This window comes from Patella vulgata, chromosome 8 (assembly GCF_932274485.2).
Source record: "Patella vulgata chromosome 8, xgPatVulg1.2, whole genome shotgun sequence".
Classification (NCBI taxonomy): domain Eukaryota; kingdom Metazoa; phylum Mollusca; class Gastropoda; family Patellidae; genus Patella; species Patella vulgata.
Window position 1 is genome coordinate 2,265,229 of NC_065886.2, and position 17,545 is coordinate 2,282,773.

At 37.4% G+C, this 17,545-nt stretch overlaps 1 long non-coding RNA gene across 1 annotated transcript; it reads left to right on the top strand.

The window, feature by feature from the left end:
• The first annotated feature begins 3,184 nt into the window (after positions 1–3,184).
• On the top strand, positions 3,185–6,265 carry LOC126830226 (uncharacterized). The gene is made up of 4 exons (XR_007683765.2): positions 3,185–3,429; positions 5,061–5,189; positions 5,543–5,661; positions 6,191–6,265. It is a non-coding gene; the product is annotated as an uncharacterized LOC126830226 (long non-coding RNA).
• The last annotated feature ends 11,280 nt before the right edge of the window (positions 6,266–17,545 follow it).

The window sequence follows — 17,545 nt, forward strand, 5'->3', positions numbered from 1 at the left end:
GGGAGGTTTAGATGAAGAGAGGGATGGAGACAGTGGGAGATATACAGGAATAGGAAGAGGGAAGATGAGGGGGGGGGGAGGTTTAGATGAAGAGAGGGATGGAGATACAGAAGAAGAAATGAGAGAAAGAGAGGAATAGAGACAGTGGGAGATATACAGGAATAGGAAGAGGGAAGACGAGGGGGGGGAGAGGTTTAGATGAAGAGAGGGATAGAGACAGTGGGAGATATACAGGAATAGGAAGAGGGAAGACGAGGGGGGGGGGAGGTTTAGATGAAGAGAGGGATGGAGACAGTGGGAGATATACAGGAATAGGAAGAGGGAAGACGAGGGGGGGGGAGGTTTAGATGAAGAGAGGGATGGAGACAGTGGGAGATATACAGGAATAGGAAGAGGGAAGACGAGGGGGGGGGGGAGGTTTAGATGAAGAGAGGGATGGAGACAGTGGGAGATATACAGGAATAGGAAGAGGGAAGACGAGGGGGGGGGGGAGGTTTAGATGAAGAGAGGGATGGAGACAGTGGGAGATATACAGGAATAGAAAGAGGGAAGACGAGGGGGGGGGGGAGGTTTAGATGAAGAGAGGGATGGAGATACAGAAGAAGAAATGAGAGACAGAAGAATAGAGACTGGAAGAATTTGCAGCAATAGGAAGCAAGAGAGATGAGGGATAGAGATGAAGAGGAGATAGAGGGGAATAGATTTATAGAGAGGGAGGGGTTGAGAGGAAGAGACAGGACGAGAGAGAGAGAGAGAGAGAGAGAGGGAGAGAGAGAGATGAGGATAGGGAGGACGAGATAGAGAGAGAGAGAGAGAGAGAGAGAGAGAGAGAGAGAGAGAGAGAGAGATGAGGATAGGGAGGACGAGATAGAGAGAGAGAGAGAGGGAGAGAGAGAGAGAGAGAGAGAGAGAGGGAGAGAGAGATGAGGATAGGGAGGACGAGATAGAGAGAGAGAGAGAGAGAGAGAGAGAGAGAGAGAGAGAGAGAGAGAGAGATGAGGATAGGGCGGACGAGAGAGAGAGAGAGAGAGAGAGAGAGAGAGAGAGAGAGAGAGAGAGAGAGAGAGATGAGGATAGGGAGGACGAGATAGAGAGAGAGAGAGAGAGAGACGAGGATAGGGAGGACGAGAGAGAGAGAGAGAGAGAGAGAGAGAGAGAGAGAGAGAGAGATGAGGATAGGGAGGACGAGATAGAGAGAGAGAGAGAGGGAGAGAGAGAGAGAGAGATGAGGATAGGGAGGACGAGATAGAGAGAGAGAGAGAGACGAGGATAGGGAGGACGAGAGAGAGAGAGAGAGAGAGAGAGAGAGAGAGAGATGAGGATAGGGAGGACGAGATAGAGAGAGAGAGAGAGAGAGAGAGAGAGAGAGAGATGAGGATAGGGAGGACGAGATTGGGGGGAATATAGTTATGGGAGAGATAAACGGGAATTTATTTCATTTCGGAATGTACAAGGGTGAGACCACAACAAACCAATTTCAGCAGATCAGATAGACGATGCATAGAAACTCGATGTAAAACCAATACAGCCAATACAATTTAACAAAAAAAACCCACAGTGTGCTGTACTCACACCGCAAGCAATGAAATCCGAGAGTATATATATTCTCCGCTCTTCACATGACACTTGTCACAATTTTTCGAGATATGGAATATAACTTGTAACATAGAAAATTATTGTCTATTTACTTGAATATCAACATTTCATATTATTTGACTATGTGTCCAGCTGCGTCATAGTATACATTATATGTACATGCATTAAGCTGCTCATGTGTGCTAGTACATCAATACGCTACTGACTATATGTGAACATTAGTGATAAGTTTCTTCTTCTCATAACCCTGATAATTTACACAAGATTAAAATTCACTTGAAAATTACAGACTCTTTTTAAAGTAGATTCGTCTTCTTATACCGAGGGTCGGGCTATGGTTTTGTGGGTCTATAGGGCAAAATATTTCATGGGACTTATTGCTGCTACATTCTATATAAAAACATGGGCATAACCAAATAATAAGCCCTGTAATGAAATTAAGTCAGGATATAAGCAATCAGTATGCGTTAAAGAGTCTACAGGCAAAACACGTGATTTTTCTTACAATCAGAGTAATATCTAGCAAGTGTATGTCCTACCTAACTTCGGGCTTTTTCTTCGAGTCCTCTGGTTTTCTCCCACTGCAAGCGAATTATTGAAATAAAAATTGAACCATATGTCTGTCCAGAAATGATCTAGTTTCTGTCTAGTGGACGTTAAACCCCATCTTTCTCTCTCATGAGGTCTGTCATTGAGTCAACTGGCGTGGTTTCAATTCCCCGGTTGTACGTTACAAGGAGTTGGGTCGCATGTCCAAAATTCAAACACTCATAAATTCGCACAGAATAAAATTTGAATGATATTTTCATGAAATTCAATTTTCCTAAATCTATCTGGAACTTATATAGCACGAGCGACCAGCTCCTCATCTTATTCATCTAATTTTATTATCTTTAATATTCACTGTTAAGGATATTTATTGAAAACTTTGTTTTTTATTAATAATTTATATTTTCCTTTTTATATGTACTTGTTGTTATTGTATTGGCGCTTACCAGCAGCTTTTAACTGGAATTTGGTCGCCTTATAAATGAATAAATTGTTATTATTATCATTAATACATATTTATTTGTTATCTAACTAATCAATCTTTACAATAAATGAGAATAAAACTTAATATGTCACAAATAAGCGATTCAGCAAAGTTTTTAGTGCATGATCTGGTTACATCTGTGGTCGATAACCTGATCTGTTTTGACCGGTATTTCTGGTCTCCCATTGTGTAAGCTATATAGTCCAGAGTTCATTTGTTACAGTGATTACAAGAACGCGATAGATCCCCAGAGTGATTCATGAGGATACAGAAAATAATAGTGATGCAACGGGATTAATGAATTCTCAAATTATTTCCAAGTGAAAAAAATAAGAACTCAATAGCTCACCAAGCTACAATACACACGACATCGGTTAGGGCAGAAATTAAGCCACGTGTAACTATTTTTAAAAAATCGATGAATGACGTGGATGTTTTCATAGAAATTGTCAAAACATCGTGTCTACATTCCAGAAGCTTGTAAATTTTTCTATATTTCTAAAATCTGTCAGCAGCTGTCTACCTTTGAATGTGTATAAAAGACATGAATATCTCTGAATTATTCATTTACCTTTCTGATTTCTCTACTCTGTAGTCGTGAATCTGAAAATTTACCAACATGCGTTTTTTGCTGACAGTTGTTCTCTTGGTTGCTGTAGTTATGATTGTTGCTAATGCCAGTAGGAACGGTCGTCGTCGGCATAATCGTAATAATCGCCGTTATGGGAGACCGAGAGCAGCTTTGAGAAACGCCAGCTGCCGAAGAGTAAAGAATGCGGGTGTTTGTGAGAGATGCTGTGGTAAGAAATTTTTGTATCCATATTATTAAAACCACGAGAGTCCTGAAATTTTGTAGTTGTGTTACCACATTCTGAAGGTGGTCAGATGAATCACACTATTCTTAACACCTCAATGGTTTCTGGCGAGTCATGACTGATTCGGTGTTGCAATTTGACTCTTCAATCGGGTTGTCTTGCTTCCAGGGACATCTTAACGCAGGGGCAGGCTTGACAGGTTTACGTGTTATCCGATTTGTCTTGGTTCCAGATTATACTAGGTATTTTAAGCATGCCATGGTTCCTGGCTAGTCATAACTGAACAGGTGTCGCAATGTGATTTTTTAACCAGTTACTAAAACCTGGCAACGTGACTGTAAATTGGGTAATTTAGCTTATGAACAAATTTATTATGTGGCAATCTTACCGATTCATCATTCCAAAACTAAAATGTGTCCCCAAACTACGCTGGAACGTTAAATTCTTTATGGGTCCTGGGTCTTCCCATACCATAGATAGACATGGCTGACCCCTTCCCTCAACACAACCATGATTTATAGATAGACATAACTGGGCCGGTTTGACCAGGTATATTACCTACTAGACTCGGGTACAACACCATCAGCTACTTTGCTATTTGTTTGGTTGGCGGTTTGTAACGAAAAAAAATGTTGTTCTGTACCATTTCCCTTTTCGCTCTTCCGCACGACGCTTTATGTTGACCTTTTGGTGTAGAATCGAAAAAACGTGGTTGAATATATATTTACTGCAAGGTTTTCGGTCAATATTCATGGTTTTGAGGCGGACAGATAAGAGAGTTAAGCGGTTAGTTATGTTGAAATGTAGTGCAGACATTTGCATGTTTATTTGTAAGCTACTGCCAATCTGTGTATCTACAAATTTCTATGTTGAACCTCATACATGCTTTGAGCAAGAGGTTACCAGATGTTGCTCCATTTGTGGTAGAAAGCTTTGAACCCAATGGGAATTTAGGGAAAAGATGGAGCCAGTCAACGGACCAGAATTAATATAACAGTCCATTGAGAAATTAATGGCGGCCTGTCTTCATTTTCAGAAAGGGGGGGGGGGCGTGCTGCCCCCACTTGGGAGTGCGAAGCCCGGCTTTCGGTGGGCGGACTGATGGGCAATCAACCAAAGACACAGGGATCGCGGACTTACGACAGCGTGCGCGCGGGGTTCCCCCCCCCCCACACTAGAAAACATTTCAAGAGGATAGCTTTTGTTTTCAAGAGACTTGTCACGGCAGAGTCAGTGGGGATACTCGAATGTCCGCCCGGAACATGCCGAATTGATACGAGTTGCAATCGAGTGACGTGAAATTTAGTCACGTGACAGCCCGATCTGTCCAGACAACTGAGGTGGTGTGAGTAGAATCATGACGTAATTAAACAAAACTGTAACGGTTGGTTGTTGTGTTTTTTGATACAATCAAAGCATGCGCTGTAGCCGGACATCGCCCGTTTCACTCGATTGTCGCTATTTTTGGAATTGTGAGAATTCAATTCCTGAACGTTCAATCGAGTATCCTATTAGGTGTGTATCATGGTGGAAAGTCATGGTAAAATTAATTTATTTAAGTAGCTATCATGATGGAAGTTCATCCAACTATCTTAAATTGTCTTTTTATATTTTAGATCCGTGTGAAGACGTAGTATGTACTGGGCCCCTAACGTGTGATATGGGAGTGTGTAATTGTAACGGCACCATCTGTGACGTTGATCAAACCTGCACTGGAACTGGTGATGGTGCCAGTTGTACAGACAGTAAGTACTGTTTGTGAAAGAGAGAGTGATTAACGTCTACTCGACAAAAACATAATGGTTTAATTATTTTTCAATAATTCGCTTGCGCGTAGAGGTCCTTGGCTGTGTGTGGAAACTGGAGAAATCACACGAAGTTGGACAGGCGACTCAACTCCTTGTTACGTACGTACAACTATGTGATCGAAACCACGGCACTTGACTCTGACAAGGTGAAACCCCGCCGGAAAATCCCGAGGCTTGTTTTTGGTTTCAAGAGAATTATCACAGTGTACAAAGTGTATATAAAATATTTCTTATCATGGTGGAAATTTACCCAGATAAGTTAAATTTTAAATTCTCTTTTTATATTTTAGATTGTAACCCCGATTGTATTTTGCCCTTAACATGTGATGGGGGAGAATGTAAATGTGCAGGCATCGTCTGTGACGTTTGTGACGAGTGCACTGAAACCACCTCAGGTCCAAAGTGTATGGTAAGTACTGTGTGAAACCTGGGAAAACTGATGAGAGAGAGAGAGAGAGAAATAGAGAGAGAGAGAGAGAGAGAGAGAGAGAGGGGCAGCAGGCAGACAAGCAGGCCTTGTCTGGTGGTTTATCTTTAACCACTATTACTTAGATAAAATCTAATGGTGGTATTATTTGAACTCATTGAGAGTTTCTAAGATTACAGAGGTAACCCAACCTTTTTCTAGTCCTAAGTTACCCCAATAAAATATGAGCGATACGTTAAACGACCATTTTATTCTCTTTCAATAATAAACTACATCGGAATTATACAAACTTTACGACCAAAATCAGCTAGCGTAGCTTCTGCAGCCAACTAAATTCAAATTTACTTTACAATACTATCTTGAAGAAATATAAAAAATATATGATAAATGAAACTGACATCTTATTTGAATGCTTGTCTGTTGTTTAATTGTTTTAGAATTCTTATGTCAAATTCTAACTGAATTCAAATGTAAATGGTTAATTTTAAACAACCATTTTATTCTCTTTCAGCCTGGATAATTGGATTCAAATATACAATATTATATAGAAATAATCTAATAAATAATAAATGAAATTCACATCTTATTTTAATGTTTGTTGTTCATTTGTTCAGAATTCTTATGTCCAATTCCAACTGTCAAGGGTTCTTTTTCGTGCACGTCAATCAATACACAAGCGTTCGGTTTGTCTCCCTTGGTTTAATGTATTCATTATAATATTTAATTGTTGGGGTCACAGTGCTCGCTCAGACCGTAAGCTGCTGGCGCACTAACCACGACATCACGGGTTCGGTGCCGGTTTTGTTGTCCGAAAAATTACTTGGGATTGTTCAGTGTAACCTCTCCCCCACAACTCCCTGTCTATTAAATTAAAATTGAACCATTATTTGTATCGAATGAACGATACGTCCCCTCCCCCCAACAACCATCTTCGTCTGTCACAGGAAAACAGAACACACTGTTATGATTAGAAGAGCAATAAATTTGTGGTTCAACACCCCACTTTTCTGCATCTACGGGGGGTATTAAAGACGGACTTACGCCACCAACTATTATATCGAATTCCAGTCGCCAAGTATTGTTTTACGTGCACACCAATGTGTACTAGTCCGGTGGCTCAAGGTGTGTGTGTGGTGGGGGGGGGGGGTCGCAATCCGAGCGGTGTGGTGATCAGGCGTTTGATGGGGCGTTTTCGAGATATGGATATGGGGGTGCGGGATCCAATGTCTACAATCGGGGGAAAATGTGATTATGTTGACATAAATGATGATCATGTTATGTATAAAAAAACATAATTTCTAGGACTGTCCATCTCTAAATAAGTGTAGATGATGCCCTCGGACAACTGTTTTGATTTTTGGAGAGGTGGGCGTGGTGGGTTGCGGATGTGCGTGTATGGAAGAATGGGGTGCTTGGAATTGGGGGGAAATGATTTCACGTTGAAATTTGTTTCTTAGATCTTTTTAATCTTGGTGGGAGTGTGTGTGGGTGTGTGCAGAGCTGTTTTGTCTTCCATATAAGAGAGCTGTTTAAATTTTAAAACAAAACAACCCGTAGACTGAAGATGTACCTCTGTACAATAGTCAAGAGTGTATTTTTAAACGATCATCATTTTTACAGTTATTCTGTGGTTGTATTTACTTGCATGTTGCCAGAATATATAGGAATCAAAACAACTGTGCTGACACTACCTGATACCACCTGATACCACCTGATACCACCAGTATGATACAGCGTTTGGGAAATATCCCCCCCTTTTCTTCAGTTAATGTTAGTTCGTTTTTTATGTTGAGTGAAGTCTGTATCACTACAGGGCCGGGACTGTACAGCACAGTGGACGATTACGACTAGCCAATGGGTCAAATAATTATATGTTTGGGCTGTCGATTTCTCTTGTGTGATTCTTTACACGTGCACTGGACACAGACCACCAATAATACCCCCCCCCCCCAACATTCTCCTCATAAGGTATCCCACGAATTGATTTCCTAATTTAATTTCCCGATTCATCCTCCACCACACACACACATACACTCCCCTAGCCCTTTTGCATGGTGCATTTTTTTCCAGTAGAATTGAAGCACAGTGTTTAAATGTATAATTGATATCCATGACAGAGATATGTTAATTACGTTCGTACAGGTAAACATTGATTAGTATGCTAGTATCGCGAGATTTTCATGGTTAACCTCATACAGGCTTTTGATCAAGTCGTTGTCATTTGTGGCTCCATGAAAGAGACGAGAATTTACATAAGTCAATGGCGATATCAGTGGTGGTCTGATACCAACTACGTTAGTGTAGTCCCTCTGTACCGAACTACCACAGACAGTAACAAATAAGTATACCCACTCTGTACTGAACTACAACAAAACAAACCAACAAAACTTAAAACTGATCTTTATCAAGTGAAACAAGAACCGCTGATGTGAAGACCTAATGTGAGATCATTGAGAGAATTAAACGTGGAAAAAAGATGCCGATAGAGAATAATCCATAAACGTAGGTTTCGATAGTTATGGTAAACAAACAGAAAACATGATCATTGTTATTACTATTGGTTTTAAAGGAGGTGGTTCACGTATTTCTAACAATTAGATAGATTGATAACCATGGTGATAACTAGAATCAACCTGTTTCTATACAATAGATAGGTACAGGTAACTTTGATATCTATATTCTAACCAAAGAGTGGTAACCATGGTAACTACTAGATTCCATACAATATTAGACAGTCTTCGATGAAAGCCTGTTATACGGATGTAACAATATTAGACAGTAGAAATGTCGGCACATGTTATACGGATATAATGGATATAACAATATAAACATATTTTTAATAACAGCTGAATTTTATTTTCTAGATTTTAGATTTTGTGAAATAATCAATATTATCACTAATGATCGATAATGTGATCTTTTTAGATGAACGATAATACATTAAATGTGATATTATAGACAGGTTGATTTAATTAAATTATTTACACTTAATGGATTGAAAACTGGTAAAAAAAACAAACAATCAAAAGTCACCTTAAAATTGGTAAAAACACAAGAATAAAAAAGTCCTTGTATATCAAAAAGTCACATTAAAACACACTCATAAAATCGCTGTCGTGAGACGAGACGGCGGGTCATCTTCTCCGTTTGTTATAATAAAAAAACCAGGTTAAAACAGGTCCAGCTGACTGATATTTGGCGTCATCAGTGCGGATAGAAAAAAAAATACACTGGGGAAAAGAAGATGTTTACCATATGTTCTAAAATGTCGTTGTGTTGGATGAAGACGTCCTTAAGGTGTTGTACTTCCAGGTTGAGGGATTCGGGGTCACAAATGGCCTTTTCTCGTTTAGTAAAGGTGGTGATAATGCATGCTTTTATATGCATTTGGGTTATTAGATTTGTTGTAGATATATTGGTCAACGTGTGTTGGTTTTATGTTCACTGAGGTGGTGACATTGGAGTTTTCTCTTTTTACCATTACATTAAGTAATGGGAGGCTGCTGTTGGTTTCATCTCCACTGTGAACTTCATTCTTGGATGTTGGTTGTTTAAATGATTCAGGGAGGACGACGGTATCATCTTCTTTTTGTAACATGACGAAGGCGTTATCCATCTTTCTGAACCAGAAAACAGGTTGAAAAGGAACGGCTCGAGTGCCTTCTTCTGGTAACATCATATAAATTTTGAAAATCACCATCGGTAAACCATCGGTATACATTTGTATCCATAGATACATTTGATTTTGTTGATTGAAATATGAATACTTCAACGATTAATGTCATTTTATAGATTATGATGCCATAATATTTTTGCTCTGTTCAACTTTGTTTTTGTGTCGATATACCATAATACGACAGCTGGCTGGAAAGTTCTAAGGATATTTCAATTGGATAGAAACAAATTTTTACTACCAACAAGTAAAATCATTGAAAGTATCATAGAGATAAGAACTTCAAATGTAGTTTTATTATTGTCTTTATATCATACCATCATGTGAACCTACCCATTGAAATCATCAGCACAAATGTAAAAATCTGGCTACAGGGCAGTCATCAAGTACCTGCAACTAGAAGGGCTGTAACCCCAACATAAATATATGCTGACATGGTCTCCAGTTTAGGGAAAGACACACCTTTATTTCCACACTAAAGAAGATTCTGCATAATTTAAATGTGGTGGAGTGAGCCTTGACGAAGACCTGTGTAGATTGGCCCCGCAACATGTTGCCAGTGTTATGGATATTTCTCATGAGAAGGTTAAGCACATTATCGCCAATGAGATATGAATGAAAAAGATTTCTGCATGATGGGTATCAAAGCTCTTGACTGTGGATCACAAATTTGTCAGATTCCTGACATCCAGTGACAATATGTGCTGTTTTAAACATATCCTGATAATTTATTAGCCAGATTTGTAACCACTGTGGAGACCTGGATTCATCAGTTTCAACCAGAATCCTAAATTCAGTCAAAACAATGGGAGCATACAGAGTGGCAAGCCCCCAAAAAAGCCAGATCGGTTCCTTCTGCTGGAAAGGTGATGGCTTCTCTTGTTTAGGATTTCAAGGGTATTCTGCTGATTGACTATCTTGAAAAAGGCCAGACTATGAATGGAAGATACTATAAAGGCATCCTGTTCCTTCAAGGCATTGCTCTTGTTCATAAATCGGTGATATCCATGTCAGTGATCCATGATTTCGACTTCAAACTCATCGGACTGTCCCCACTGCTCAACCAATTTGTCATTTTCCTGTCTTGATTGTCTTATTAATGATGACACCATGTCAGCTGTGAATGACCTTTTTCAGGGTTACTGAAGATAATTTGTTGGTGACCTGTATCCAGGCCTTGCAATATTATTAACAAAAGTGTGTACATCTGGAAAGGGACTGTAGAAAAATAAATTGAAACAATCGACTTTATACAGATCTTTCACAGATAGGCTTAGAACTTTACAGCCAGCCATCGTATTTATTGAAATTGAATAGATTTGGTTTGATACACGATGTTATAATTATTCATGTATTATTTGTATTCTATTTTAAAACTATTTTAAAAAATCATTGTTTTTGATAATTATTAAACAATAAAACATACAAAGATTGTAAATATTTATCCATCCATGTCATTATTGATTTAGAATATTACTGTGTATAGTTTGTACATTTTTACACATTCAACCATTAATGACGTTTTGCATACAAAGTATAAATACAGTTGTAAGGGAGATAACCTGTACAATCATTTCCATATGTGTGTTATATAATGATGTGCAGTATACAGCCCTATGACGTAGAAATGTGTAATGTTCCTTTGCGTTGTCACCAAATTATTTGTGTAAGAGGAGGAGAGATAATTTTAATGAATAATTTATTATTTATGAAGGATAAGATACTATAGAGAACTTTATGATTTATACATACCTTTGCTAATCTTATTGTTATATCTTTGTAGTAAAATACCAATATAAATAGTCATATTGTATTCTAGATGAATACTATTATAAATAAAATAAAATGGAATTTAACAACACACTGTTTTGCACTCACTGGGCAAATACAGACCAAAAAAAAAAAAAAAAAAAAATACTATAATAACAACAATATAAAATGTTGCTATGAAATTAAATTAATGTTGTAAACAATAGATAACCTGTTTAATATTAATAACAAGTGAGTGATATTCAATGTTTACTATTGCTTTGTAAATTAATTGTATTAAAATGTAGAAAATCAGTTATATAAAGTTACATTGTACATGACCTGGTATTATCTATTAGATAAGACAGCATTTTATAATACACTTTGAAACAACAAACTAAGAGATGTAAACAAAATGAACTAATGTAAACTTGGTATTATAAATAGAAAGTGAATCAAATTTACCCAATTAAATGTACTTTATATTAACAAAGTCCATCAATTGTACTAAAATGCAAATAGTATGTTGCATGAAGTTACATTATGTGTACCATTATTTCCATATAACCCAATATACAATACCTATTTCTACAAGATATTTGTTTAAATCTAAGATAACTTTATTCACTCTTGTTACATATGGTGTTTATAAATACATGAATAACATAGTGTCAAATTATTGAAACAAATAATGGAAATAGATTATAATTTGATATTGTATGTCATGGTACTATCTGTTAGATCAGACTAAATGGTCTAATCATCTTTTATTATGTTTTGAACCAATGGACTAAAGAGAAAATACGTGGAACATATTGTAAATATAATCGGGTTCTTGATCAACTGGGTACAAGAACAAAGGAAAACACTGTGAATACAATTGTTGTACTGTTTCTCTTATTGTAATCCCTTGTCAGTGATGCAGGACGGAGGGGCTGACAAGGAAAGCTGTCTAGTCGTTCGGATGGGACGAAAAACCGAGGTCCCGTGTACACATTGGCGTGCACGTAAAAGATCCCTTGGCAGTTGGAATTCGATATAAGAGTAGGCCGTAGTGCCGCTGTCCGGGCAAAATTTCCCTCATAGCACACTGTATGGCGTATGCCCGTCTTCATTAGCCCAGGTTAGGAGCAGAACAGTAGGACGTTAAACTCCATTTCATTTCATTTCTCTTATTGTAAAGAAATCATGGTTGTTTTATTTTATATTTAAAATACACATAATCATGGATCATGTATATTTTTGAAGTTGAGAGCAATTGTGTTGCCTGTATGAATATCTCTCAAAAAATAATTTCATCAATGCAAGTATCTTTGTATTTGTATAAGTTGATTTATACTGAATAAAGATTACACAAACATACAAAAATGTGTTAGCTGTGTTAACACCTCAATGATAAGTGTTAGATGCCCCAGAGAGGATATGCAAATACCCCTTGTGAAAAAATTAAAAGCTAATTAGACCGGGGGAGGGGTCAACCTAGCTGAAAAGTACACCAATTTTTCTCCTATATATGGTATCAATGCATGCGTATCTGGTATCATCAGAATGTAAGTCTGCAGTGTATCTGGTGGTGGGTGTGGTGCCATGCTCCCCAACTAGGCTAAATTAACTCAAAAGTGTACCACATGAAATTCGTAAAGCAGTGTACCGTACATCTTCGTAAAGCAGTGTACCGTACATCTTCGTAAAGCAGTGTACCGTACATCTTCAGGTATCACAACAACAGACAGTGGTGGGGTACCCCTAACAGCTATGTAATTGCCAGACATTTGTAGTGGGGGAGTATCCCTAACATTAGTTATCTAATTGCCAGACCACAGCTAGACTAGATTAGCTGAAATCTGTAACACCTAAAACAGCTTTGGGGTTGTTCAGTACCACCCACTAAAGGAATCATGAATGACCACTGGCAGACAGTTTGTGCGGTGGGTTACCTCTAACAGATATGCCGCAAAATGCCACGTCCCCAACTAGGATAGATTAGCGGGCACTGTTCCCGTGTTCTAAAAAAATATTTGTTTGCCAGGATGCGTAGAATACTAATACCTAGGGGGTCTTTAATATTAGCAATGATTTTTTTGACTACAAAATACCAACACACCCCAGGATTAACCTTGTTCACCAAATTATCCTCATCAATTTATGTATAAATTTAAATATACCTTCACTACAAAACGGATTATTTGGAAAGTTATACATATAAACCTATAATGCACATTTCATGCTTACATAGAATATAATATTGGGCTTTTATAAACGACCTATCTACGACCACAGGCTGTTTAAATGTAACATATTATATAGGTTTCATTTTGGAGATTCCCGATTTTTGCCTTATTTTAGGACACTTTCGAGGTATAATCTAAATAACTTGACCACTTTGATTTGGAAAAAATGTGTGATATTTTAATAAAAGTTGGTGGCTTAATTCGTAAACTCGATATCTGTCTACATTTTAAATAGAGAGCTTTTACAAAAGCTGCTAGGCTTTAGTCTTGTATTTCAATCAAGTTATCTTCTTCTTTTTTTTTTAAAAAAAAAAATCAACTTTTAAACACTTGGCTAAAAAGGAGAAAGATGGATATCCTCAGATGACTTCCTGACATATGTCACGGGTTATATAAAGAATCTCTAAAACAATATTAAATTCAATCAAAAACTCCCTAAGTTATAAGCTAGAATATAGCGAGAAACATTTCACCCGGGCGAAAAAAAAAAAAATCTGAAAAAAGGGAGATAACTGGATCTTATCTTGCTGGATTGACTTGCCCTTGCAGAACTTTCAAAAAATAGATCAAACCGTTTAAAAACGGCAAGGATCAGAAAGTAAAATGAAAATGTTAATTTCCTTTTCTTCAAACGAAAACTAATAATATTTATAATAATAAAGACCGAATCTATAAAAAGTATTAGAAATACGTCTAAAAAAATACGTACATACTTTTTCTTTAATACTGCCTTTATGTCTTTTATACATCTTTTTATTATTTACTACAGTTTTTCTATCAAAATTAGATATCCAGATAATTTAATATCTGTGGTGTCCTGCTATTTCTAGCCTATAATAGTAGGAGAGTGGCTCCACTCTTCAGAGTAACCCCAGCCTTAAAAATAGCCCTCTTCCCCCAATGACGTGTACGTCATTGTTTGCCACATTTCACATTTTTTTATTTTTGTCAGTCGGAGCAGAACAGTAGGACGTTAAACCGCATTTCATTTCATGTTTCAACCTAGGATGCTCTGTTCGCTATTGTCACATAAATACATGAATAACACAGTGTTAAATTATTGAAACAAATAATGCTAGTACATCATAATTTGATATTGTATGTCATGGTACTATCTGTTAGATAAGACTACATTTTATAATATATTTGATCCAATGAAATGGCCAACTAGGTACACAAAGAAACACAATATTGTTAATTCAATTGTTGTACTGTTACTATGGTAAAGAAATCATCATTGTTTTATTTCTTGTTACTTCAGAGGGATATACTGCATGTAGGTTTTTGAAGATAAGAGCAATTGTGGTACCTGTATGAATAACTCTTAATTTTCTTTTTAATTGTATTGGCTGATTTATACTGAATAAAGATTACACAAACATGCCAAAATGTGTTAGCTGTGTGACTGTGAACTCCGCAATAAGAAGGTGTATCAGGTGTTTTAGGTGGGGGCCACAGTGGCAATGTGGGGGTCGCGTGTTCGATCCCTGCATAGGTCGAGAAAGTTCATCGGGATTTTCTGACGTGCTTTCCCCTTGTCATTGTGGATCATGTGGCTAAGTGGATAAGACGCTGGCTCGCTAGCCTGGACGTCGGGTGTTCGATCCCTGTATTGGCCGAGAAAGTTCATCCAGATTTTCCGGCGTGGTTTCCCCCTTGTCAGTAATGCAGGGTGGAGGGCTTGACAAGGACAGCTGTCTAGTCGTTCGGATGGGAAGAAAAACCGAGGTCCCGTGTACACATTGGAGTGCACGTAAAAGATCCCTTGGCAGTTGGAATTCGATATAAGAGTAGGCCGTAGCGCCGCTGACGGGCAAAATTTCCCTCATAGCACACTGTATGGCGTATGCCCGTCTTCAATAGCCCAGGTTAGGAGCAGAACAGTTGGACGTTAAACCCCATTTCATTTCTTTTCCCTTGTCAGAGTTGCAAGACGGAGGGCTTGACATAACAATTGTCTAGTCGCTTGGATGGGACAAAAAAAACGTGGTCTGTGTATACATTGGCGTGCACGTAAAGGATCCCTTGGCAGTTGGATTTCGATACATTATCCCAGTTGGAGCAGAACAGTAGGATGTTAAACCCAATTTCATTTTCGATACACTTATGACAATTTTAAAAGACGCATTTTGCTGGATTCCGGACAACTGTCCGTTACAACTAATGTAACATGGTGGTGATGGGGGAGCTGGGACAATTTATATTGGCAGTGATTCACTTTTTTTAAAATACGCCTTCACTACAAAGTAGAAGCCCGTTCTCATTAACCCAACTGGAGCAGAAAAGTGGAATCTTAAACCCTATTTTACCCGTCCTTACAATAGCAACACCCCTTGGGATTAACCCTGTTCACCTTATCATCCTCGTCTATTTATTTGTCAATTCAAACACGCCTTCACAACAAAATAAACGATCGTCTTCATTAACCCAATTGGGGAAGAAAAGTAAGACGCCAAACCCCATTTTATTTAATCTAACAAGATAAACGCCTTTCGGGATTAACACGGTTTACGACATTGTCCTCAAATTTATTAAAAAAAAAATATATATAAACATAAAATGCACATTTGTTGCTTACAAGGAATTTAATTATGGTTTTATATACGAACATTGCTCGACTAGTTGGGCAAAAACCAATATGTTAATAACTTACTTCTGATTTGTTACAGACTCAAAGGGCACAACCGTATATTTGCATATATCAAGCTTCAAAGATTTAGAATAAAGTTATCTGACCAGGTCAGGTGTTTCCACATATCGAACGAAATTAAAACTACGCTACGGACAATATTGCGCAAACATGAAACCGAAATGGTTTGTCACGAACTGTTTAAATGTAACAGAAAACGTATTGCGATGGTTTTATTTTAGAGAAGTTACTTTTTTACGACACTTTCGAGGTTTAATCTAAAATAACCGAGCCACAGTTTTGATTTGGTTAAAAGGTGAAACATCGATTTAATTAAAGATTGTGGCTTTGTAAACTGGATATCTTTCTAAATTTTACATTTTAGATCGATAAGCTTCAACAAGAATTTAACCAGGATGAAACAACCGTGACTCCTCAGTGAAGTCTGTAAGTAAAATATCGAAAAAGCCTTAGTGATTTTTCACATTTCAAGATGGTGTACTTTCCGGTTCGATCGATAGACTTCATATTTTGTGTACGCATCAGTAATGTCTTAGCTAGTACAGAAAAAAAATTCAAGGCAATCTGAACTATATTTTATCGATTTTTTAAAATAAATTTGATCCTTATTTTCTCCAAGGGGAGATAACTTAGATAATTTCCTTGAGGTTGGATCAAACAGATCTTCTTACATTACTAATTTCATGTTCGTTTTACTTCCGGGACGAGATGTCAATGACGTAATATTCGAATTTCGAAAATAGCAGATTTAAAGTAAATGTTTTAATGTATTCAAACAAAAAAGAATCAGTAAAATAGATAAAAAAATCAAAAAGTTACAGCTATGTAGGTCACTTTTTTCATCAGTAAATTTCGATGACTTCAGATTCGTAAAACGTTTTGAAAATATATTGATTCCAAATCCACCCATTCTTTAAAGGAGGCTAACCAGAAATGTATTAATTTCGGGAAATAGGAGACGAATTCACGAAACGGCGGCCGATTTCGATTATTTGTAAGCCGTTAATGGGAATTTTTCGCCCGTAAACAGCTTTGTCGGCACGAAAAACGTCAATGGTGAAATTCGGATTTCTGAAATATTCAAATACCAAAGATTTGACCATGAGACAAGACTATCTTAAATGTATTAATTTCAGAAATAGGAGACGCTTTGAACATACTACGGCCTATTGTGTTTATTTACAAGCCCGTTAATGTAGATTTTTCACTATTTTGACCAAAATCAAAATTCTGCTGGGAACATTTTTTAGGCATTCCTTCAAGGATTCCGAAAATATTACTGCCATAGTTGGTCAAATATCGCAAAAAGCCTTAGGAATTTTTCACGTTTCAAGATGGTGGCACTTCCTGTTTGATCGACAACTCCATATTTTGTGTATTAATCAGTAATTTCTTAGCCAGTACAGAAAAGAAAAAAATCAAGTAATTCTGACCTATATTTTGTCGATTTTTTGAAAACTTTGATCTTTAATTTCTCCAAGGGGAGATCAGTTAGAAATATTCTAATGACATTTTTCAAGTCGCATCAGTAATATCTACTTACATTACAAATTTAATGAAAAT